General features: G+C 32.4%; 1 long non-coding RNA gene and 1 other non-coding gene across 3 annotated transcripts in view; both read left to right on the top strand.

The window, feature by feature from the left end:
* The window catches only part of LOC107175060 (uncharacterized), a 67,955-nt gene that overhangs the window by 31,312 nt on the left and 9,063 nt on the right, over positions 1 to 27,580 (top strand). The gene's annotated exons all lie outside the window — the stretch shown is intronic.
* LOC112497035 (small nucleolar RNA R71) lies at positions 22,677 to 22,785 on the top strand. Its single transcript, XR_003063589.1, has one exon. It is a non-coding gene; the product is annotated as a small nucleolar RNA R71 (small nucleolar RNA).

The raw sequence follows: 27,580 nt of genomic DNA on the forward strand, positions 1-27,580 counted from the left end.
ATTATTATTATTTTTTCTAAAGTCCCCATATTTGATACACCTAATGAAAAGAGTTTTTATTGTTGTGAGTACGTTACACACACACACACACACACACACACAAATAGAAACATAATAGAATCTTTCGGTGTATATAATTTTGGTAAAATCAGTTCCATAATCTGTAATGCAAGTTGAGGGAAAAAGATAGCTAAGCCTCCGAGATTTGGGAAAATGGTCATGAAGAACCCCAATTTCAATAATGGACATCAAAACCTAATTTTATCTAGTTAATATTCTTCACATATAGTTAGTAAAAAAATAGCTTCAAAATTTTTAATAAATATAAAAGTGTGCTACAAATAATTTACTCTATCTAGTAGACTAATAATAGTAAAAAAATAATATTTGAAATAATTTTTAAAATATAAATTATTATATTTATTTCATTAATATATTTGTATTTATTATAAAGATTTTAAATAAATCTTTGGTTTAAATAAATTTTACAATGAATAAAATATATCTCATGCATTATTTTAAAGTTAAAATTATTTTATGTAAAATTCAAAATAATTCAAGCTATTATATAATATTTTAATATTATGTTTCCATTTGTATAAAATTTACTTTAATATAATAGAATATGTCTAATAGATTGTAAAATATTAAATAATTTTTTAATGTTGAAATTATTTTAAAATGTATATATTATTACATTCATTTTAATATTATTTTTCTATTTTTATAAAACATTGAGTCATTTTTTTGTGGTTAATTAGCGCCAAAGAATATTATAGCAAAGGAGGATTCCTTTATTGAAATTGGGAGTTTCTTTGACCATTTTTTAAAACTTTATGGGTGTAGTTATGCTTTCTCCTATAATTAAGAGTGAGACTATTTGAACCCACAAATTTCATTTCTAGAACCATTTTTTTTTTAAATTTTTATTATTTATGAAATTTTTGTGGAATTACCGAATGTAATGTGTTCTCTTTCTCTTCCTATTCCTCACATATTTTCTTCTTTCAAAGTTCAACTGCATGTGAATGTTTAATGTTTCTGTCGAAAGTTGATAAATTCGTCTGTCAAAAATTGATAAATTCAAATTTTCTATTGGCCATCATCAATTAAAAACAAAACAAAATCCACGATAAAAAATAAATTAAAAAAAAACGTTTACAGGCCATGAAATACGTAAAATCTTTGATAATGAAAATCCTGATTCGAATGACATCGGCATACATTGACCTTATTGAAGAACATGGATTATAATACATGACGGTCCCAGCGTAGATATACATATGGCTGAGCTCCAGGAGAGTTTTAGTTCAATAATTCAAATGCAGTAATGATTTATTGAAAAATGCAATTATGATCTAATAAGAAAGATTAAGAATCAATATCCATGTTAGAGTGTAAGTGAGAATTTAGTTTACAAGATGTTATATTAGAGAGAGAATATGCATCTGTAAAAGAAAGAAAAAAATAAATAGTAATTCTGACATTCTAAAATTTTAAAAATTTAAAAATAAATATATCTTTTATACATGTGTAGAGAAGAATTTTGTGGGTTCAACTAACCCTACCCTATAATTAATTATAGATGTCGAAAATTAATTAATCCAAATCAACTTGGTGCATTTATTATTTGTTTCCCATTAACTCATTGCAATTTATTTTTTCCACTTTTATTCTTTTTGAAGTTTCCTCATCTAACACTAGAGTAGGCAACAAAATAGTGATTGCGTTAATTAAGATACAAACACTACCCAAATAAGACTCAAACGTTTCCTATTATAGTTGCTAAAACAGAAATTAATCTACCCGCGTGCTTTTTTTTTTCTTGTTCATTAAACCTATCACATTAATTAATTAAAACAGTGCTACAATTTTTCGGACAGCAATACGACACAAATAAGACACATACATATATAAAATGCTCAATTCTCTTTGATTCTTGTGTAATTCTCTTTACTAACACTCCTCTCTCTCTCTAAAAAATATACACTCTCCAGCATCAAAAGATAATTATGGTCGGTCTTTTCTTTAATTTTCACTTTTTGTTTAGAATTTAGATTCAGCTTTGATCATATAGTTGTGCTGATCTTTTAATAATCTCGTGTCAAGGGTGATTAGCATATTGAATCCAACTTCGTTTGTTTATTAGGACTCGAAATTTTTGTTATTGAATTTTATCAGTTAATAACATCAATTGTATTTCAATCGTGTTTTCAGGCAGGGAATCAACCCCAGTGGCTCCAAGGTCTTTTGACTCTCTTCCAAGAGAGAAGCTTTGAAAATTGCAATTATGGAAAGGCTGTTAAACAAAGGAACATATATTGTTTGAATTGTTGCGCCAGAATATGCGAAAAATGCTTGTCCGATCCCGAAAGTACTCATCACCTCTTAAAGGTTCACATGAATAAATAAATATTAATTGAATTAAATTTATTACATCATGAAATTTTTAAAACCATCTGCATGATTTATTTACTTATGCATTTGTTTTGTAAATCTTTAATATTTCAGATCCGCACATCTGGCCGAAAGAGCGTTGTACGGTTGGTTGACGCTGACGAGTTTATTGATTGTAATCTTATTTATTTCTTCTTCATTGAATATTTTCTTCAAAAATTCTGGTATTTGCCAACGAACTACTATTCTGAACTACATAATAATGCTCATGTACAAACATCCGAATTTTGCAAAATCCGAATTGGACTATGGCATACAATTTTGATCTTAGCTCAAGTTCGGTATCCACACATGAGCGTATGACTGATGAAACCACATTTATATCTGCCCACTTTCTTGCCAACAAGATGGTGAAAAAGTGCTACATATAAACCAAAGGCCAGAAGCATATTTTAGAGAATCCACCTCCAATAAATGCAACGGCTGTTCAGATAGGCTGCAAGGGAATAATTATTTCTGTTCACTCTATTGAAAGGTTCATTCAAAATCTCCTTATAATTTGTATATATGTATATATGTGTGCGTGTATATGTATATATATATACATATTACCGGGTAAATTTTTTTAATCGCTTAGTATCAATTATACATCTATGTATACATATATAAAAGTTTACATTATTCTTTTTCTAATTATTAATCGTCCCTCCTCTTAGGTTTCTTATCTCTGTCAAAATTCATGGAATTCAAGCAATTTTCCTCGTCTATTGAACAAGTTGGGTCTTTGAAGAAGCTCGCTGGTTTAATTTGACGAAGAAATAATTAATAAATGACAAAGAAAACTCTGAAGCTCGGAGTTTTTTCAAATTATTTGCAGTGACAGACTATTTTATTAATTTATGTTTTATTTGAAGTTTCTTATTATTATTATGAATTAGAATTTTTATTTTTGAAAGTCCTATCATTAATATCTCTTATTGTGCATAGATTTTAGCTACAAATAGAATCATTAATTTTATTATCTTGTCAGTTGAAGCTGTAAGTTGTCATACAAGTTATTTGTTAGGCTGATCACCAATTAGTACATATTATTAATTAGTACAGTTTTGATGGATAAATGTTGGCCTATCTTCGCCACTCCAAAACACTGGAATGATTCTTTTGCTGGTTGCAAGTAAATCTGCTGCCAAATGACTTGAGTTGTACAATTAATTTGAAATATAAAAGAAAAAAAGAAGGACACGAGCAATTAAAATTCCAAATCCCTAGTCTCCGAAATTAAAGCATTAAAGGATCCGTTGAACGTTCTCCTTATTTTACTTGGAATAATACTTCTATATACAAAAGGGAATGTAGAGACTAAGGAGCTATGAACAGACTAAGCAACCTTAGATTCTTCCCCAAGATCACCAACCAACTAATCAAGATGCTGCAAGATTGATGACTGAAAAGCTGCGACTAAGATGAACCTATGAACTAGATAATTAACTGATTGGAATTAAGAATCAAAACAGAAGTAAATGAATCAGAGAACAAAAGAATCTTAACGTGGTTCAGCTAGATTTCTCTAGCTTACATCCACGGGAGGGCAAAATACAGCTTTATTAATTTACCAAGATGAATTACAGAGTAATGCTTATGCACTAGAAAGAACGTAACTGACTATATATATAAACCAGTCCCCTTCTCTCTCTTCAGCTCTCTCTGCATACCAATCTGTTGCTTCCACATCAGCTGCTGATAACAGCTTCAATAACGAACCCAGAAATTCCCCAGCAACTCACGTGAGTTCCTCATGCGTTTAACAGCTTCCAACGACCCTTGCAAGCTGAACCCAAGCACGTGATACAAGCGTGCTTCACTTAAACTTAAACGACAAATCCACATGTCGTTCAGAAGAGTATTTCTTTTACTCCTCAAAACGCAAGACTCTATGTCGTTGAGCTTAAGTGATTTCAGCTCTAAACGCAAAATCTTCTGCCGTTTTGGTTTTCTGGATTTTCTTTCACAAACAACAGGGAATAATACCAATTTCCAATGATTGAATCTTTTATGGAATGGTCCACTGAAGTGGCGATCTTGGAATTTCTTGAAAGGGCATTTATTCGTTTAGTTATTATACAATGTTGTGGTTATCTTTTGTCGATTGCAGAAGAAATTGGGCTCGAAACTAGCTAGCATTAGTATTAGAGACTTGATGCTTCATTAATTATCTCAACTTAATAGTTCATTTAGAGAAACGGACTGTCCCTCAGTAATTATTTTTCCAACATTATAAACGCTTATCCTAAGTAATTATTCTATAAAGAGCATGGGATACCTTTTCACTATTTTGGGGATTAATGGGTGGGTCTCCCATGAGATACTTAACTTTTATACTCACTTCATGATTTAGAATGGCATTGAATACCACCCGCAGCAGGTTTGTCATTACTAATCCGGCACTAACAAAATGTTTAAATTGCCTAACCCACCCGCAACTAGCTGTGGGTTTTAGTTTTTTTCAAAAACCTATCCACTGTGGATTTTAACAATTATCAAAACCACCGATAACCTGCAATAGGTTTTGCCCATAACCCATAGTTACGATAATAGCAATAAATTTATTTCAAATCAGCAGTTTTGCCTGTAACTCGCGACAGTGGCAATAGTGACATATTTATTCCAAATCATAATACCACATCCAAATCATAATACACCTAAAAATTCATCTAAACATTTCTGTAAAAATATACCCTTACTATTGCATATAAATATACAATTAACGTTAGGCTAGGAGTTATGCTTATGCTTGAGCTTTTAACTAGATTAGTAGGCACGTTTTGGTGGATTTTTGGCCAAAATCGAGAAATCTAAGATAGACCAATTTCAACTAACATGGCTGCCTTTTCATTGATAGCTACAAAAGTTTCTTTAAAAATATATACATACATACATACTGTGAAGAGAAAGATGTGAATCAAGCTAGTGTTAGCAATTATGTATTTTTATAATTAAAAAGACTAGGTTAGGTCTTGGGCAACAAGTGGTTGTTAATAACAAAGTTTATGTATTTTTGTAATTAAATATTTTTAATGTAATTTTAATAATTAAAATTTATAAAAAAAATAAAATTGTGGGTTGACGGATACTGCTGTGAAAATTTTATTGTAATCGAAAGCACACGAATATATTGTAGTACATATTTATGGTGACGAGTGTCGATTGACGAGGAGGTTAATTTAGTTATATGTAGAGTTAATTTTCTAAGTGTGCATGTGAATTGGTTAGAGATGATTTTTTTTTTATCAACACTTGAGTCTCTGAATTCAACTCAACACTTCACCAAGGGCTTAATATTCCTTTTTACTTCTAATTATTTTATGAGAGGGTATTTCCAAAACTTAAGCCTCACTTTAATAAATATTGTATCAAGCACTTAGTGTCCCCAGAGAGTAATCATCTTCTGCTAAGTGTGGTGTCAAGTACACGTTGTGCTAGACAATAATAAGCTTTCTGTCGACAATGTGGCAAGACCATTTACTAAATAACTTAGATGCACTCTCAGTCAACACTGAGTCTAGAAAATCCACAATTACTGGAGGAGATTTTCTTTTTAATAAATATAGTGTAAAGTGCTTATTATGCCGGACAGTAATGATCTATCACTAGAGAGCCAATATACCATGCAAAATCTAGATAGGATACATTGTCTGTTGACAATAAGTCAAAACAACCACATAAATCGGAGAGGAAAATAAAATAAACTTATCAAATTAAACCTATGAATCATGTTGAGGCTTCACCTTCAACCAAAACTTGAAATTAAATTAGCCACTCATGATTGAACTAGAGTTATTAAAATATGTAGAAAATACAAGATGAAGAGAGAATTATGAAAAATGGAGCTCAAATTTAGATTCAACGCTATCAAATTAGGGGAGCCCCTTATTTATAGTTGCAATGAGTTAAACATGGGCATTAGATGAAAACAATTCGAATACTCAGGATTGTGTCGTGGCAAGATCTTATTAGTTGAAACAAATCATCAGGTCCAATAACATGTTGCCACATCATCAATCAACACCACTTCAACATTTTTCGGTATAATAGGATACTGGCATACTGCCACATCATCGGTCAATGTCACGTCATTGGTCCATGCCACATTAGCATTTTTCAGTCCAATAAGCTACTGCCACATCATCTGGTCACTGCCATGTTAGCTAGTCAATGGCACGCTAGTTGGGCCTCATTAAAATCTCAAAATTATAGTTTTACCCTTTATGCCCTTCCTACGGTGTTCATTTTGCTGTCTGACTACTCATTAATCTTGAAATATCCAGAATACCCTTGAAATACATAGCATTATAACAATACACACAAAATTAAAGTTTAAAAGACTTAAATAAATAAAAGTATAAATGTTAGTGAGGCTTGGAGTGCAAAATGATGATTTAACCTTCTATAAATATGTATTCTCTAGTCCCTAGCAATAAGCTATAAAATCCAAATCAAATTAAAATCTATTTACCAAATAAATGAACACTTTGAAGTTCTATTCTTCTCCTTCGCCACTCAACCATCAATCAACAATTCAGCAAAACTTCTTTTGTGTGCAGTGATCTTTAACATAATGATTATAGGGTTTGGTTAAAATAAAGTGGTATTTTTGTTCTCACCACTTCATTGAAGTTATTTTTCTTAGGTAGCAAGTTTATTTATAATATATTTCTAACCAACTCTAATTGTTTTACATGAACACTCTCTGCTTGCCTAGGAAAGAGGCTCGGTTATTAAAAAAGTATTGGGTTGGACAAATCGAACTCTCACCATTTTTCGCAAACACCTTTTGCTTGCTTAGGCAGGAGGCCCAGTTACTAAGTAAGAGTTTACATAAGCTTGATCAACTCTCACCATTTTACACGAATACCCTCTGCTTGCTCAGGAAGGAGACCTGGTTAGTGAGTGAGAGTGTCTCTTTTCTTTATTTCTTTTTTTTTTTGGTAAATTCTACTACCTTTGATTGTTGCTTACGAATAAAATGAAAAGATTAGATATTACAAAATCTTAACTTACCACCACCACCTGTCATGTGTGTCTAGACTAATCTATTGAATTTGTCAAGATGGCCAAGGTAGACAAAAATGGGCACTCAATAATATCATAATGGAGAATTCAAAATTTTATTTTTTTTTATTTAGACTCAAAAGTCTAAGAAGATGCACATCAAGATGTATGTCTAAAGTAACTAAACTCTATATTCGACTATTTTCGACACAAAAATTTAGAAAAGGTTAGCACGAATACAAGAACACAACTATTATTTATTGCACAATTGTCAATTATTCCCTCCTCTTAACCTCAATGAGACATTGTCATCAATGTCTTGAAGGAAAAAAAGTAGAGTTTAGAAGACATCACTTGAACACATCAATAGAAAATATTTAGAAATGGAGAGTTAGATCTAATTTTTACTTTTTACTACTACTACTACCATCATCAATCGACCAATCCAACGCAAGAGTCTTGGGATTTGGCTCTGGACTATAAGCTTCTAAAAGATTGAGTAACTCATTAGTAGTAAGAGTACAAATAAAGAGTTTTTTTGGCTATAAACGAAATGATTTTTAATTGCATGGTTAATAAATTCTATAAAGGCATCATAAAAGTTATTATCATTTAACAAGATGGGCTTCTGATGAATGTTCGAATGGGCCCAAGAAGCAAATGTAAATAGTGCATCTAGAGTTGCAAGATCTTCTAGCAAGAAAATAAAATTGTTAGCATGTTTTGGCATTCTGCTTATTCTCTCTTGTATACTTGAAACAACTAACTCCTCTCAAATTAGTGGGCCTGACAAGCTTCCCTGAGGTTTTAGGGCTTTTTTTATGATGCCTAGCACTTAACTTCCTCTAGTAAAAGCAGCTTCTAAGATTAGTTTTTATAACCCTTGATCACCTTCTTTATATATCAGGTGTAGTTTTCTTTTGGCTATGACGCGACTATGACATAACTGTTCTTTTTGAGTTGTCTGCTCAAAGTTATCTCTATTAAAATAATTGTTAAAATTATTTGTGAGTTGTTTGAAAAAAAAACTCGCATTTAAAGATATGGTGACAGACATAATGATATACAATTGTATATAGGGTGGTGTATTTGTCAAATGATGTGTAAAACTCATGGTTTAATAGTCAAAAGTAAACAATAAAAAGAAACGAACAATGATTAGATATAAAATCATATTATTAAAAGTAATAATGCAAATGATAAAAGAACTATAAACTAAAAGGATATATACTGGTAGTTGTGATTGTGACTTATATTTTTCTTTGGTTTTATGTTCAAAAATGACTTGAACGCCCTCTATGGGTCGATGATAGGATTCCCATCTAGTTTTCTTGTAAACTAGCAAACTGGGATATTTATAGTCAGATTCTCGAGACATTAAAGCTTAAAGGATTTAACTATATAAAAGTAGAAATGTTAGCGAGGCTTGGAGTGCAAGATGATGATTTTACTCTTTGCAAATATGCATTCTGCAGCACTTAACAAATACCCTCTTGATTTTTTTGTTAATACCAAATCCACCCGCAACTGGCAGCAGATTTAAATTTATAGTACTAAATCCACCAGTAACTCACAAAATTATCCACAGCAAATAGTTTTTAGTGGGCGAGTTTGGGCGAATTTGTGGGTTTATGGTACCATAACATCATTATCCATGATCTTACCAAACATGGGATAAGCTTGGGATTAAACAAAAACTGTCTGGTCCATATAGCTATACCACATACCAAACAAGACCCTTTATGTTATGTTTTTTTAAGGACTAAAGAAGTGTGTTTTACCAACTGTAATGCGTTATATTTTCTCATGCTCACAAACTTCTTGCAGAAAAAAAAAGGTTTTATTTTTCTCTTTTATGAATTTTCAACTCCCAGCTATGTAAAACTATATTGTTTTTTCTTGTTAACACCATGCTTGCAAACTCTTATTATTGGTATTATTATTTATCATGTATATATATTTTGATTTTAGAAATGAAAGTATGTGTTTGACTAAGGATCAATAATTATTGGTCACCAATTTAATGCCATATGGGCTTAAATACACAATATTATGCCACACAAGCATAAATACACGATGACTAAGCTTAAGTACAATATATCGGATAAGGCTTATAACTCAATCCTAGGTTAGGACAATTCCTACAATTCTAAAAATAACTATGATTACAAGCCAAAAGGAGAAAAAGAATTTCACCAATTAAAACTACTTAAAATCATGATGAATTTTATGGACAGTTGTCAATGTCAACTAATGCAGATGAAACCCTTTTTCCAATCGGAGAAGGAAAATAATAATACAAGAATAACACAATACACCATAACACAATATTAACTACAAAAACAATAAAAAAACCGCAAAACTCAATAACATAATCACCCCATCTAGAGAATCCCTAAGAAGCCTTGATGAGTCCTTAAACCATGCCTTCGATTACTCGCACAGGTCATCAAAATATCAATGTGCCACTATTAGACTCATTTATCAACTCTAATATAGGCATCCTTTGATTCGAACATTAACACAATTCTAATTTGAACTTTGCATTGACACCATTTACGACCATATAAGATCTCAAGAGGAGTAGATAAATAACACCCAATAAATAATAAGAAAAACAACCGCCATAAAGAAAAGAAGATAAAATAGGAAAACTAGAAAAATTAAAGCATAAAAATAAATAGGAGATTAAATTAAAAAAAAAGCCGAAGAGGGATTTTTCCCTCTCTGACCAGAGAAACACCTCTTTTTTGTTGGCGACTATGAGCTGTTGGGTTGGTGGTTTGATAAAGAGGGATTGATGGTGGCTCTAGTAGTGCTGCTAGTGGTGAACTCTCACGGTAACGACCATAGCTTTGTGACATCACGTTGCTAATGTAAACAACAGGATGGAGTTAACGAGCGATCGACTACTTGAAAAGTTGGTCCGTGATTTTTTGTAGGCTTTTGAGTCAAAGCTTGAAAGGATAGATCAAGATGTAGATCTAAACAAATCAACAAAGTAACTATGGAAGATTTGTCAGCACTACTCTTTTCTAATGATGAGAAGAATGGATAGGTTGATGTGGTTGTTGTTTGTTAGAAATTTGGCGGGTGGCAGCCTGCAGTTATTAAGCGAAGCAGATTATTTGTGCGGCTCGGGTTGGATAAATTTGTACTTTGATGTAAAGGAATAAGAGTTTTGGTCCACCTTTTTCTATTTATCATGTATATTAAACTATGCTTGATTGGTTATTTTGTCATTGAACATTGATATTTGGAGAAAAAACTTAAACAAAATGGTAAAAAATGAACTATAGCAGTATGCAATGTTGGAGAAAAAATCAAAATAAGTAATTAACACTATTACACCACATACACCACATCACACAATATTATAGTCCATTTTGTCAATATTTTGTCAGCCTTCAGTGATGATGCGCAAATGTAAAAGGTTGATAGATAAGAGAAACTAGGTTTTTAAATAATGAAAATTTTATTGGAAAAGTTTAAATGAATAAAACAAGAATTTTGTGTCCTCTTTATGCTAACTGTTGATGTGTATTGCTATAGGTGTCAGTGTGCAAGTGTACACAATAAATAATATAATGATGAATATCCAGATCGTCTCCACATGGATTGATGTTACAGGACTTGCTACAACAATCTTAACAATGCAAATTCAGTCTACTTAATTAAAATAAAATAATGAATGAAATTAATGACCTAACAAAATTAAAAATGCAATAAACAGAATACAATAAGGAAAAAATCTCAAGGCAAACACAAAAATATACTCAATAGGAAGGGAGTAGTTGAGTGGTTAAACTCACTTAATGGTATTAACTGTTTTTCAATTACAATAATGTTGCTAAAGCACTAAGCATAATCCCTCATACATCCTCAGCTGTCGCATGTTAGATATGTTACATCTATATGCAATCTAACAGTGACCAGTTCTAACATTAGATATAGCATTATATGTTCTAAAATTTAATAACCCTACAAGGTGAATTCTTATGTGTTGTTCTTCACTAATCTTAGATTAAGCATGACCCTATTCAAATAGAGATTAACTCAACTTGGAAAACTCAATCTAAAACCATGTATTGCCTTGATTTGTTCTACTAAGTCAGGCCTTTTTGAGGCTCCTCCTTAGCTAGTATCTACTAAATGGGTGGTCAACCGAAATAAAGATTTGCAATAAGTAAAATCAAGACAAAATGCTATGACATATTCTAAGCAACACGCATTTATAAGTCAAATAACCATTAAGCTTGTTTAACACCCAACTACATCAAAGTTTAGTTTATGATAGGCAATAAAACAGTAACAATACTCATTTTTACCATCAAATACATTTCCATAGAAAGATGAAAACAAGCAAATAAAGGTGAGAAATTGAGTTCCGATAATACAAGACGTCCCTCTTTTAGGTTTTTGCGATCTCTGTTTCTTTTTCTTAGAAATCCCTTTCTGCAGCCCTCAACTCTCTCTTGTTCTATTTTTTTTCTTTTTCTCTCTATTGTTTCTTTGTGTGATGGCCACCTTTTGTTTCTTTCATGTGTGCTTTTTTTATATCTTGGAATTAAGGCAACCAAAAGCATGTGGCCACATGTCTCTTTTTTGGAAACCTCGGATCGCATATCTTTTTGTGCCGCTTGTCATTACTTTGTCAGTTAACACATAGGTAGTCTTGCCCTCATTTGCTCTTATATTGCTACAGCAATTGCTACTACAACAATTGCTACAATCAATTTATTAAAATTAAACTTAAATAGATATTCATGCAAAAATGACAATAAAAATACAATTAAAACACATCATTCACTCTCTAAATAATATTAGTTTTAAGTCTAAAAATGCCATGATAACTCTCATTTCATAGAGTTATCATGCCCTCAAACTTAAATCATTACTTGTCCTTATGCAATTATGCAACAAACAACTTAGCTCTGTCATCTAGCTTGCTCAGATTCATCAACCCTCAGATCTCATTCTTAAACATACAAAATCACCATCAGCAGTTCTAGTTCTAGACTTACGTTTTATTTTATCCAGAGTGTGTGTGTAGCACTTTGATCAAGTTCTAAAATTGCTGCAACATCACTCAAGCATCAAGTATAACTCAAAGATAACAACATACATTTCTATTTGTAGGGGAACGACGGTTAAAAATGGCTTCAAACTGTGCCACAGAAATTTCCATAAGTACCTTTCAGTGTAACATTGATTTTTTATGTGAATGCCTATCACTTGTAATGATGACACCTAATTACTCGATCAATGTATAGCTCAGAGTTGTTGCAACAAAAACATCTAAGACGCTATAACATACTCTTATCTTTAGACACCTTTCACTAAAAGCTAAACATGGGGCTCATGAACAAACCTGACTACTCAGTATCTTAGACAAAGGACCTCTCTTGCTTCTTGGGTTGCTGCAGCAATACTAATAACTTTTGTTGCCTTTTTACTCAAGTCTGCATATGGGGTATATACTTAGCCCTAGTTACTCAGCAACTGAATCATTAGAGCATAATTTTATCTCATATCTAGCATAGTTTGTGATAATTCTGAAAAAAATTTCAGGCTCCCCCCAAACTTAAGATATTTTTTAACTTTAGATTGCTAATAGTTTCTACATTACTTTACGTAGTTTTGCTACAGCATACTCACAAAACTCAACCAAAGCCTAAGTGTTAAGACAAAGTTCCAACCCTCATATATAAACTATCTCTACTTGGAAGTCATTCATCGTATATTTATCACTTAATTCCTTTTTATTGGGTTTTCTAATCCAAATATGAATGGTAGATAAATAGAGTTACACACACAATACAAACACATACATTCATAGACATATTACACCATAATATAGCCCCCTAAACTTGAGAGGTGTTGCGTCCTCACATGTACTTAAAATAAATTAAAAAGAATCATGCATAAACTTAAAATCAAGAAATGCAAAATAAACAAGCTAAAATAAATAAAAGAAAAGTTTTAGAAATTACAAAGCTAGACTGGGCAGGTATGGGATACTCCCCTATTGTTGAAAGCAATGCTGCAACATATGCTGTGCAGGGCTATTACTTCTTCGATCCACTTCTCAAATGCTCCTTTGGTGAACCCAGTGGTGCAACAACTATTTGTTTCTTTTTCTGTCTTTTAATTTAACTGGTTAGAGGGTTCCAGCCACTTCAGTAACTTTAAGCAGAGTTGGCTTTGTTTTCTTAGGTTCTAGTTCTTTTGGTACTTACAATGCTACAACACCTCTAGAAGGTTGTGCCCATTTTCTTTTGCTGGATGGCTTTTAAGTTTGGACATGAAACTTTATGGGAGTTTTCTTTATGACAACTGGTGAAAAAGTTGTTGCTACCGGTTTTTCAGTAGTGATGCTCGCAATGAGTTCTGTCATACTCCTCTTTGCTTTTTTTTTTTTTATCTTGTAACTCTGTTGATGGCCTCTTCGATAGCTGCATCAACATCTTCTTGCTCCTTAGTCTCAGACTCCTCTTCGATTAGGATTTTTTCTTTTCCCTTTCTTTTAGGAGTCACAAATTGGAGGTTTTTTTTTTTTCCTCATCTTCACTTTCTTCTTCTTCTTCTTCTTCATCATCTTCAACTTTTTCTTTTTTCTTACTGTTGATCTTCTCCTAACTCTCATTCAGTCTCGGCTTCTTCATTTTCTTCTACTGGAGTAGTCTCCTCAGCTCTTTGGAAATTAAATTGTTGTAGCAGAGATTCAGGAAATCTGCATGTTTGCTCTTCATATACATGGTAAATTGATGTTTCTATGCTTCAAGATGCAGTAAGTGAGTCCAAAACCTCTAACTCTCCTCCTTTTACACTTGGACACATACATTCAAGCTTTTATTGAGTTCTTGCAGCATCTTTCCAATCCATGTAGCTTGCCCTAATTTAGTTGCAGTAGGATGTACTAGAGTTGCTGTAGCAGTAGATTCACCAACAATCTTTTCGATTGTCCTAGCTGTGAGAGCCCCTTCATTCTTTATTCTCTCATCATTTGTAATAAATTTTACTTTTAAGGCCTCACAAACACCTGTGATAAGTGAAAGAAATAGTAAGGTAACAAACTTTTACTTCTTTGTGGCAACTATGGTTGTGTGTATGGTTGGCATCATGTAGACTTCAAGAATTTCACCTACACCTTAGCAATAAGCTTTAAGTCTATCCTATTAACCACCATACCTTCCTCATTCATCCATTCACTGCCTTATATAGTTAAAGTTTTAAAACTTCCCCCCACTTCTTTACAGTCATATTTTTAGCAAACGTAGTATACTCAAAATCAATAACAATAGGCAAGTCATAAGAAACATTGATAACTTAAGAATCTAAGGGGACTTGAACTTGCCCCACAAAAATATTGTGTTGCTCTTGCTATAATATGTTTGAGCATAACTCCTTAACAATTGGGAGTACTAGGTCTCGACGATGAGCATAGAACTTGATCCAATATCTCCGTACTGCAGCAGTGTGCATGTTGTTTATCGTCCCAGTTGGCTGTCTTGGAAATTGGAAACCCTTTTCTTTTAAAATTTTTTTAGGTTCGATAAATTCTTCATATTTTTTCTCGGCTTTAAAGTAGTAGAAACGCTCAGGATCTTTCAATCTACCAGCACGGGCTTCGATGTTAGGTATGCTGCAACAATTCAAAATGAGTTTTGTTGTGTTGAAAAAATAAAAACATGGGAAAGAAATATTAAGATACAAAGAATTACAGACGGAAAGAGAGAAAGTGATAATGAAATTGAAATGGTGGAAGTAAAACCCGAATTTATAATAAAATGAAAGTGGAAAAAGAGAGGTAATTAAAATGATAAGTTTGGAAAATTTTGAATTTAAAAAAAATTAAATGGAAAGAAAGAGATACATGTCACGAAAAATCAGGGATTGCACTATCTTTCTTGACAAAAATAATGATCTCCTGACATAAGTGTGTCAGCCACCAATGGTAAAAATTAAGACTGACAATTCAACGGTAAAAATCGTTGCTGTAATAACCAATCTATTGCTACAAAAATAACGGTAAATGCATATGTTGTTTGAGAAGCATTTTGTTTGCCTTGTTGTGAGTGATTTTGCAGCATTTTTTTTTTTGCATTTAAGAATTCTTTTATCCACTTTTCTTACTGCAATTTAATGACAAGAAAATAAAGAAGTTGGATGCATAATTTAAAATAACAAAAAGGAATATTAAACAATATTCAAGACTAAATTTAGAGCTTTAAAAATTGGAAATAACTTCCTTTATTGAGTCGCCTGCCGATCAGCACTTGATTTTAGGTTCTTCAGCCTGACCGTCCCCGATTGCTTAAGCTGGATCCTTTAAGAACATATCCTTCCTTGGATTGTTCATAGTAGCTCTAATGTAATGTTTTATTCTTTGTCCATTCACCTTGAATTCTTGACCTGTCCTTTCATCTTGAAGTTCATAATCCCCATGAGGATAAATCTTCATAAGTTTGAAAGGTCCTGACCATCGTGTTGCTTAGAAGAGTTTTAATCGCGAGTTGTAGAGCAAGACTTGGTAGCCTGGAGTAAGCTCTTTTTTTTTTATCTGCTTGTCATGTCATTGCTTAGTCCTCTTCTTGTAGATTCTTGCATTTTTCATAGGAGAATAACTGCAACTCGTCTAACTCATAAAGTTGTAGCTTCCTCTGCTCTGCTGCAACTATCATATCCATGTTCAGTTATTTAACTGCCCAATATGTTTTGTTCTCCAGCTCTAATGGCAAATGACAAGCTTTATCATGAATAATTTTGTATGGAGACATGCCAAGTGGGGTTTTGTAAGTTCGATAAGCCTATAAGGAGTCATTTAGTCTAATAGGCCAATCATTTTTAGTAGATTCATCACTTTGTTTAGAATTTTTTTAAAATCTTTATTAGACACTTATGCCTGACCACTTGTTTGTGGATAATATACTGTAGCAACTTTATGCTTGATTTCATACTTAGCCAATGCTACAGCAATCATCCTGTTGACAAAAAGGGTTCCTTTTGAAATACTAACTAGGCAATCCAAGAGGGAGGTGAATTGAGATTTTAAAACTTAAGATAAACAAAACACACAACAATTCAATCTATTTCCTTAATGAAACAAAAAACAATAAATTCAATAAATTACAATAATAAAAGAATAAGGGAAGAGAGAGCAAACACAATGATTTTTACGTGGTTCGGCAACTTCCGTTAGGGTTGGAAAATTGCGGGCTTGGCCCGGGCTTGCGCGGGCCTGGGCTGGACCAGGACAGGGCTTGGACTTTTAATAATTTAATAAAATTTTACTTTAATTTCTTTTTTATTGACTGAAAGCTACTGGCATTTTCATTTATAGATAGAAACTTTTCCTACAGCGTATCAATTATCCACCAAATTTCATAAAACAATAATAATATACATATAAGTGAAAATTTTGCTTAATTTTGATGACAAAGTAGAGAAAGTGCCTATCAAATAAAAATATGCAAATTACAAGAGATAAAATACGATAAACTAGGTAAATGTTAAATACCCTTTAATAATTTTTAAAAGAATTTATGGTTGAAACTGAAACACAGTGCTTCTTCTTCATTATCCACTTGCTATGACAACAATGAAACATTCTTCTTCTTCTTCTTCACTCTCTCTCTCTATTCTTCCACAAAACTACTCTCCATTACAACATCAACAATGGCTTCAGTAATCTCAGAATTTCGACAATAATTAAAAAAAATCAAAGCTTACTTGGGGTGGAGTTGGTGATGGTTTATTGTTGGTTCGCTTGCGTTGCTGGTACTGCTGGTTTTGGGTCGCGTTGGAGCTGAGATCGCTGCTGTTGCATCGCGCGCGTTCGATTGGCTGTAGCTACATCGCGCTGGTGGTGCTGGTGGGTGTGGGTCGCTGTTGCGTCGCCCATTTGGTGTTGTACTGCTACTGGGTTGCTGGATCTACTGCGTCGCGCGTGGATGGTGGATCGCTACTGATGGTGGTGCCTCCTTAATTCGGTGTGAGGCTAAGGCAGTAAACATCAGCTGTTGGCTGCCGGCGGAGAGTGTAGTGAGAGGCTGATGTAGCGGCTGGAGATGTAGGGATAAATTTAGAGATTTTAGGTTTTGAGAATTTGGTTTCATTTTGTTTTTTGTTAATTACTTAATCTCGACTTTTTTTTATTTCTTAGTTTTTTTTTCAATTTAAAATTTTTAATATATTATAATTTATTTCTTAAAAAATATATGTATGCATTATATTATAAAGCCCAGGCTTAAGTCACCACGTGAGAGCCCTTGTCCTTAACTTTAAGCCGTGGGCTGGACCTAAAGCCAGCGGGCGTGGGTTGGGCTGTCACGGGCTTGGGCCGGCCTAGGTTTTTTTTCCAATCCTAACTCCCACCTACGTCCATGCCTCCAAGCTCACCTGGCTATAGTATTACTATTCATGAAATTACATTTGTGCCCAAAACGTTATGTAATTATACTGTGGCCTAAAATGTCATAAAACTTTTCAAACAGGTCCAATTTCAAAATTTCTAAATAATACTTGTTATTCCTAAAACTTTTTAAAATTGTGATATGGCCCAAAATATAATAATATTTTTTAAAAAAGTTCTTTTCAAACTTTAACAAATACTTATGAATTTCAAAATTCTCAAACCCTTTACAATTTAGTCCAACATTTGAAAATATCAAATTTTCCTCAGGCGGTTAGCCACTAGCTCTCAGGTGGTTAGCCGCTAACTCTCTGTCCATTTTTGGATATTTTCATTCGGGTCCTCAAACATTTATAAATTATGGTATGGCCCAAATCATTTTAAATGATTGCAAACAAGTCCAAATCCAGAATTCAAAAAAATACTTATTAAAATCAAAGATGACAAAACTTTTTTATTTTAGTTCAAATTACTCAAATCCACAAAATACTTTATCTTATAAATATAAAACCTTTTAGTTTATGAAAAGTAATGATTTAAATAAAATATTGAGCTTCTCAAATGTTAAACCATGTATCAATTAAATCATACCAGCTTTACTAGAATTTGTCGCAATAATTAGTCCGTTAAGCTCTAAACTTTATTCTTGATTGAGCCGTTGTCTATTGAGTGTCTTGAACTTGATTTCACTTTATTCACTTGTATAAACATTATCTTTCAAGAACTAATAAACTTGTGAAATACAATATTTATTGAATCACTTAAGACACATGTTTGTTATCATCAAAATTACATTATGTGTAGCTCTTTAGGCTAACACTTCATCATTAACAATAGCTCTAGGAGTGCCAAATCTCGAGAAAATATTCTTCTGAATGAACTTTACCATTTCTTTGGCATCATTTGTGGACAATGTTGCTGCTTCTGCCCACTTGGATACATAGTCCATAACAATTAAGATGTATAAGCTACTAAAAGAGGATGGAAATGGTCCCATAAAATCTATTCCCCATACCTCTAAGATGTTGATCAGTGGCATTTCATGTTCCTTATTCTTTTGCACATGTCACAACATTTAACAAATTCATAAGCATCTCTAAAAATAGAGGGCCAGTAATAACTTAATTAAAGAACTTTTGTTGTTATTCTATGTCCTTCAAAATGTCCACCATATGCGGCAGCATGACAGGACTGCAGAATGTTTGAAATTTCTTCGTCAGAAACACATCTTCTGATCACATGGTCTGAACACATCTTGTACAAGTAGGGATCATCCTACTGATAGCTTCTGACATCATGGAGAAATCTTTTTTTCTGCTGGTAGCTCAAATCTGACACTAGTAATCCACTCACTAAATAATTAGTAAAATATGCATACCATGGAAAACTAGCTTGCTGCAACATTTGTGCATGCTCTATTATTAGTAAATACTTATCAAGAAATTTTTCTGTTACATCTTGCTTAGTTAAAATGCATGCATCTGCTTCCAACCTTGAGAGATGATCTACTTTTTTTTCATTTTCTATCTTTGATCTCTAGATCAAACTCTTGTAGTAAAAGAATCCACCTAATCAACCTTGGTTTGACATCTTTCTTTGAAATCAAGTACTTTATAACTGAGTGATCTGTATAAACAGTCACTTTGGTGCCAACTAAATAAGTTCTGAATTTATCAAATGCATAAACAACTACCAACAACTCTTTTTTTGTGGTAGTATAATTGAGTTGTCCATCAGCTAGGGTCTTACTAGTATAACAAATAGAGTGAAAAATCTTGCCTTTGCCCTAGCAATACTCCAACAAAGTGGTCATTAGCATCACACATCAATTCAAAAGGCATACTCCAATCAGGTGCTACAACAACTGGTGCTGTAACAAGGACTTTCTTCAACTCAACAAAGGCTTTTAGGCAATTCTCATCAAAATTAAAGGGTCTATCATGCTCCAGCAACATGCACAAAGGTTTGGATATTTTGAAAAAATCCTTAATAAACTTTCTATAAAACCCAGCATGTCTTAAGAAACTCCTTATGCCCTTGACTGAAGTAGGTGGTGGAAGTTTATTAATCACCCCTATTTTTGTATTATCCGGCTCTATTCCCTTTCTAGAGACCCTGTGGCCTAGAACTATCCCTTCTTGTAACATGAAATGACACTTTTCGTACTTCAACACTAAGTTTGTCTCTTCACATCTCTTAAATATATTTTCTACATTATGCAAACAGACATCATGTGATTCCCCAAGAACAAAAAAATTATCCATGAATACTACAAGTGTTTGCTCAACCATATATGAAAAATTTAACATCATACACTTTTGAAAAATTGTTGGAGCATTGCACAGGCCAAATAACATCCTTCTAAAGGCAAAGGTTCCGTAGGGACAAGTGAATGTTGTCTTCTCATGATCCTCTAGTGCTAGTAAATTGGTTGTAGTACTCTTTTCTAGCAAGTCTGTCCAGCATCTGATCTATGAAAGGAAATGAAAAGTGATATTTCCTGGTGGCTTTATTTAACTTTTTATAATCTATGTAAACTCTTCATCTAGTTACTGTTCTTGTAGGAATAAACTCATGCTTTTCATTTGCTATGACTATTACTCTACCTTTCTTTGGAACACATTGTACTGGGCTTACTCATGAGCTATTTGATATTGGGTAAATAATTCCAACATCAAGCCACTTGATGATCTTTTCCTTCACAACTTCTTTCATGATGGGATTTTATCTTCTCTGTTGCTCTACTAAGTTATTGTAGTAATCCTCCAGGAAAATCTTATGCTTGTATATGGATGGGCTGATTCATTTGATATTTTCCACAGTCCATTCGATGGCCTTATTGTATCTCTCTAATACATCCACCAAGCTCTTCTCTTGTTCTGCAATCAAAGAAGATGAAATGATTATAGGAAGTGTGTCATTGTCACCAAGGTAAACATACTTCAAATGTGAAGGTAAAAGTTTTAATTATAAAATAGGAGATGATTCAATAGAGGGAATAGAAGACTTTACTTCTGCGTTTGAAAGATTTAAAGATTTAAAGTGCTCGTAAGTTCTTCCGGGTTACTTCTCTCCTAATGATACTATGTCAGTTGTTTCAATATCTTCTTCTTCAAGTTCTTCAAATGTTACAGCATTGATTTCTTCGTTACTGCAGTATCTGTTTAATCTCTCTACTACAGTAAAATCTATAACACTGATAAAATTAAAATCTTCAACATCATCAATACTCTTCATGGCATCTAGCACATTGAGTGTAATTTACTAATCATTAACCCACATAGTCAATTTTCATTTTTGTACATCTATTAGGGTCTTAACTATGGCTAAGAAGGTCCTGACTAAAATTATTGGTACTTCTTTATCTGTCTCAAAGTCCAGCACTATAAAATCTACTGGAAAATAAATTTATCCACTTTTACCAATACACCTTCAATCTTGCCTTCTGAATAGGCATGAGATATGTCAACAGGTTGTAAAGTCACTGTTGTTAATTTAACTTCTCCAACTCCCAATTGCTTGAACACTAATAGAGGTATGGGATTGATGCTAACTTCCAAATCATAAAACGCCTTGTCATTGTATTTAGTTCATATAGAGCATGGGATTGTAAAGCTTCCTGAATCCTTCAACTTCTGAGGTATCTCGTTATGAAGCATATAGCTGCATTCTTGTATTAAAGCAACTGTTTCAAACTCTCTAAGCATTCTTTTCCTTGCCAAAATATCCTTCAAGAACTTCACATAATTTGGCATTTGTTTTAAGGTTTCTACAAAAGGAATATTGATATGTAGCTGCTTGAACACTTCTAAGAATTTATTGAATTATTTATCTTGTTTTTGTTTCTAGATTCTGTGAGAAAAATATGGCGGGTGTCTAAACTGTTGTGCTATAGCAGGTTGTACAGATTGCTTCTCTTTTGCCATGTTTTGGACTAATGTGGGTGGTGTTGTAGCATCCTCACCAACACATGCTGGAGCATCATTTTTTACCGATGTTGTAGCTTGGCTATTTACACTAATGTGCTGGAAAGTAGGAGGTTGTGGCTCCGTTTTAACTTGAGTTTCTTCTTGGGTTACAATGGGTTAACTCTTCTTTTTAGTATACTAATTGGAATATGAACATCTTTTCTAAATCTTAAATTAATCACTTTGCAATGTTCTTTTCCTTTTCTTCTTGGATCCTCTGTATTGCTAGGTAAAATGCCCTGAGGTCTGTTGCTTAGTACTGTGGTAAGCTGTCCAATCTGATTTTTTAAGTTTCTTAAGGATACAACTTGGCTTTGGACAACCGCTCCATTCTCCATCCCCTGATTTTACTGGTGAAATCTAGGTGGTTGAGCATGCATGTTTTGTCCACTGGGTACGACAGTATGTTGATTATGATTGCTCTATGAGAAGTTTTGGTGATGTCTCTATCCAATGTTTTAAGTGTTTGAATAAGGATTATTGTAGTTCTGTCTGTTGTAGATGCCCACATAGTTGACTGAAGCAGGATTTCCAAGACCATTGTCGAATAAATGCCCTCTCTATAATAAACACAAGATACCTTAGTAATTTGGTTAAAGTTGCTGAAGTAGTAATTATAGTCTTCACTATATTTGATAATGAGGTTACTTGAGTTGATAATACTGTCAAGGCATCTACATTGTGGACTCCTGCCCACTGATGGTTGCTATTAGCTATTCTTTCCAAAATTTCATAAGCCTCATTATAAGACTTAAATAACAAGGTCCCATTTACCGAAGCATCCATTATCAATCTAAGTACTTGGGTTGAGACTATTGTAGAAAGTTTCTAACTGTATATAATAAGGAATATCATTATGAGGACATCTCTTGAGTAACTCCATGAATCTTTCTCATGCATCATACAAACTTTCATCTTCAAGTTGATGGAAAAATTTGTGATCTCATTTCTCAATTTTGCATTCATGCCAGGTGGGAAGTACTTTATTAAAAATTTGTCCGCCAAGTCATTCCATATAATAATGAAATCAGGCGGTAGAGAGTTCAACCATACTCTTGTTCGATCCCTTAGAGAAAATGGGAAGAGTATGAATCTTAATGCTTTCTGCGATACTCCAGCAATCTTGAAAGCATCACTTACTTCCAGAAATAGTTTAAAGTGAAGGCGAGGATCTTCTGATGGCAGTCGATTGAATTGCCACATTGTTTGAAGTATATAAACATCACTAGTTTACACTCAAAATTAGCAACTTGCAATTTAGGTCTAACTATTCCAGGATTTATGGCATGAGGGGCCAACAAGGCATAATCTCTAATGGCTCTATCTCTATCATCTGCCATGTAGATAATATTATTGTTCTCTAGTTGCCCATAAATATTTTGTCCATTTTAACCTTCTTTGCCTCCATGTGCATTGACGGGTTCTATTTCTCATCGAGGTTTCAAGTTCCTTATATCTTACAAATCATCTATGTCTGCAACATATCTTAAATTTCTATGATCTTTTCTCAATCTCCTTACAGTTCTTTAAATTTCTAAATCAAACTAGAATTCAACAGATTTGTACCTACGCATACAAGGGTTGCTAGAGCACTTCTGCCAACATAGTAAACAAATTATAAAAAAAAAACTAAAATTGGCACCAACTAAAATTGACTTCACAAATCACAATAAGCATTCAATTCTCGGAAACAATGTCAAAATTTTATTGATATGTATTGCTATAGGTGTCAATGTGTAAGTGTACACAACAAGTGATATAATAATGAGTATCCAGATTGTCTCTATAAGGATTAATATTATAGTACTTGCTACAACAATCTTAACAGTACAAATTCAATCTAATTAAAATAAAATCATGAATGAAATTAATGACCTAACAAAATTAAAAATAAAATAAACAGAATGCAATAAGGAAAAAATCTCATGGTAAACACAAAGATATACTCAATATGAAAGAAATAGTTGAGTGCTTAAACTCATTCAATTCAATCTATTGATTGTTTTTCAATTACAGTATTGTTGCTATAACACATGTTAAAGCACTGGACAGAATCCCTCATGCATCCTCAGTTGTCGCATGTTGGATATCTTATATCTATATGCAACGTAACAGTGACCAATTGCTGTGCTAACATTAGATATAGTATTATATGTTCTAAAATTCAATTACTCTACAAGGTAAATCCCTATGTCTGGTTCTTCACTAATCTTAGATTAAGTATGACCATATTCAAATCGAGATTAACTCAACTTGGGAAACTCAAACTAAAACCATGTATTGTCTTAATTTGTTCCACTCAGTCAGATCATTTTTAGGCTTCTCCTTAGCTAGTATCCATTAAATGGGTGGTCAACTGAAATAGAGATTTGCAATAAGTAAAGTTAAGACAAAATGATGTAGCAGCAACACGCATATATAAGTCAAATAATCATTAACCTTGCTTTCACCCAACTACATCAAAGTTTAGTTCATGATAGCGATAAAACAGTAATAATACTCGTTTTTGCCATCAGATACATTCTCATAGAGAGATGAAAACAAGCAAATAAAGATAAGGAATTGAGTTATGCTAATATAAGACGTCCATCTCTTAGGTTTTTGCGACCTCTCTTTCTTTTTCTCAAAAATCTCTTACGGCAACCCTCAACTCTCTCTTGTTCTCTTCTTTTTCTTTTTCTCTCTGTTTTTTCTTTGTGTGACGGCCACCTTGTTTCTTTCACATGTACGCTTTTTATATCTTGGAATTAGGACAACCAAAAGCATGTGACCATGTGTCTCTTTTTTGGAAACCTTGGATCGCATATCATTTTGTGTCGCCTGTCGCTACTTTGTCAATTAACACGCAAGTAGTCTTGCTTGTAATTTGCTTCTGGATTGCTACAACAATTGCTACAACATTTTCTCTGATTTAGACTTCTTTTAGTTCATCTGCAGACAAGTTTTTTGTTATTTATGCAAGTCTGCTGATGCATCCCATAAATAAAGTTTGAGCTTTTTGGTCATCTATAATTATACTCATATTCAGAGCACAAAGTGATCTAAAACACAATCAATTTATTAAAATTAAACTTAAATAGATACTCATGCAAAAATGTAACTAAAAATGCAATAAAAACAAATCATTCACTCTGTAAGTAATATTAGTTTAAGTCTAGAAATGTCATGATAAGTCTCATTTCATAAAATTATCACTAACCCTAATTATTGGAAATTTACCAAAGTAGGCAAATCTGACATATTAGTTTATAATATAATTCTCTTAATCTAAATAAGGAAAACAAAACAAGTGGCGCCCAAATCTAAAATCGAGAAAAAAAAAAAGATAAAAATCTTAAAAGTAACAAGAAAAATGGGAAAATAACTTAAAATTGTAAAATGACTAGGAAAGAAACTAAATTTCTAGCTAGACAATGTGGGTTGGTTTGTCTTGTCGCAAGATTCGTAATGGTATAGTATATCCCCAAAACGGTTGGGCCGGATTTATACTAACCATAAATATTGTAAATTTATCAAAACAGGCACATTTTATAGTAAAATTCTCCTATTGCAAATAAGAAAAACAAAAAAAATGGCATCTAAATTTGATATTTAAAAAAAAAATAAATAAAACTCTTGAAATTAACTAGAGAAACAAAAAAATAACTTAATATTATAAAATAGAAAGGAAAGAAATAGAATTTTGGCACGATCATGTGGCAGAATGGCATAAACATGGCCTTAGATTTGGTTCATCTCATCGCAAACTTTGAAATTATATTATATGGCCAAAATGGGTACCTATAGCCCAAGTTATGACATCTAGAAAGTTCCTTCCTCACCCCATGAAACCATCTTACAATATTTAGTTTATTTAACATTTTTCTTTCTCCTTAATTAAAGTAAATAGTTCTTTGGCCTAATTGGCGAACACTTGCTTTTACATTGTGTGAGAGCAGGTGTTCAAAATCCCGTAAACCTAATTTTAGGGGTATAATTTCCTTCGTCAATTATAATATTTGAAGGCTACTCTTCACCAAAACTCCATTGATTACAGCACTTGTCCTTTGTACCACTCATCAATTCCATTTAGAAAAAAAATTAAAACTCTTCTTATTTTCCTTTTCTTTTAAAAAATTGGAAAAAATAAATTATTTTTATTTGAGAAAAATGAAAAGAAAAGGAGGTATATTAGGAAAAAAATAATCAGATGATAGTGTTCTAACCCGCAATGAAATTATCATGTACTAAATGGGTGTTAAAAATAATCTATAATTGTTGATCAATTATATAATGGTCTATAGTAGTATATAGCGGGTATTTTAATATGCAATGTAACTTTTATTAAAACATGGGTGATCTAGTAATTTTAGATTACAAACAATTTCATCCATGAGCTTATTGATGCAATTTATGACATTCACTGAAATATACGTACTTAGTTGTGTCATTTATTAGTGTTACACCATATATAAGTTTTATAATTACAACTTATTTATTTGATTTTTGTTAGATAACTATTAGATGATATATTTTGAAACATTTATATTCAAAAAAGTTATCACATTATAAATTTAAAGGAGGGTTAATTAAAGGAGGGTTCTTTAATACAAATATTGTTTACCGTTAATTAAATCTAATGGTACACAGTTGAAACATTATTGATGCCATAAGTTTTTTACTACATCATTTAGGGACCTCATTGAAATATAGTAAATAAAAAATAGCTTAAAATGTTTAATGAGTACAAAAGGTATAATACAAATAATTTAAACTATCTAGTAGACTAGTGATATTGACAATTTTAATATTTAAAATAATTTTAAAATGTAATATTTATGTTTTTTGAATAATACATTTGTATTTAGCATAAAGATTTTAAATAAATATTTGGGTTAAATAAATTTCAAAATTAATAAAATATGTCTCATGTATTAATAATATTAAAATTATTTTTTTATAATATTAAAAAATTTAATTTATTATATGCTTATTTTAATAGACAATAATGTTTCTATTTGTTATAAAATTTAATTTAATATAATAAAATATGTCTAATAGATTTAAAATATTAAACAATTTTTTAATGTTGAAATTATTTTGAAATATATGTATTATTCCATTATCTTAATATTGCATTTCTATTTTTATAAAACATTTAGTCAATTTTTGGGATTAATAGAGCCAAGTACTATGGTCAAAAAGTGATCTTGTTATCTCTTGTTGAAACCTTAAGGTAGGGGTGGGCAAAATCGAATTCGGATCGGGTTCGGGTCAACCTGATCGGATTTCGGGTTGGTCGGATTAAGAAAAATGTCATCCGAACTCAACCCGAATATGTGATCCAATCCGAATATGTTCGGTTCGGATCGGATCGGATCAAAAAATCGGGTTAAGAACGGATCGGATCGGATTTGGGTGGTATTGCTTAGGTTGCAGAGAGAATTGTAATTTTCTTTTTTAAATCACATCTTGGATTTGATAACTGAAGTTAGAATCAATCGCTGCAAATTTCATTACAATCACGAGAACTTTATATCTCCAATTTGAACACACAAAATTGAACAATCATTTCAACAAATTAAGAGAACAATAAAAATCACAATTCAACTTCCCATCCCTTTCACCAATTCAAACGACTTTACAGCATCCCTCATGTCAATAAAACAAATCCCAAGCCTAAAAAAAATTGGTTAACTTTCACAACTCAATATTATTAACATCACCTGTAAATGGCTTCATCGGAAAATGCCATTTCAGCAGTAGAGAGAGG

Source organism: Citrus sinensis, chromosome 4, assembly GCF_022201045.2.
Source record: "Citrus sinensis cultivar Valencia sweet orange chromosome 4, DVS_A1.0, whole genome shotgun sequence".
In the NCBI taxonomy this organism is placed as follows: Eukaryota; Viridiplantae; Streptophyta; class Magnoliopsida; order Sapindales; family Rutaceae; genus Citrus; species Citrus sinensis.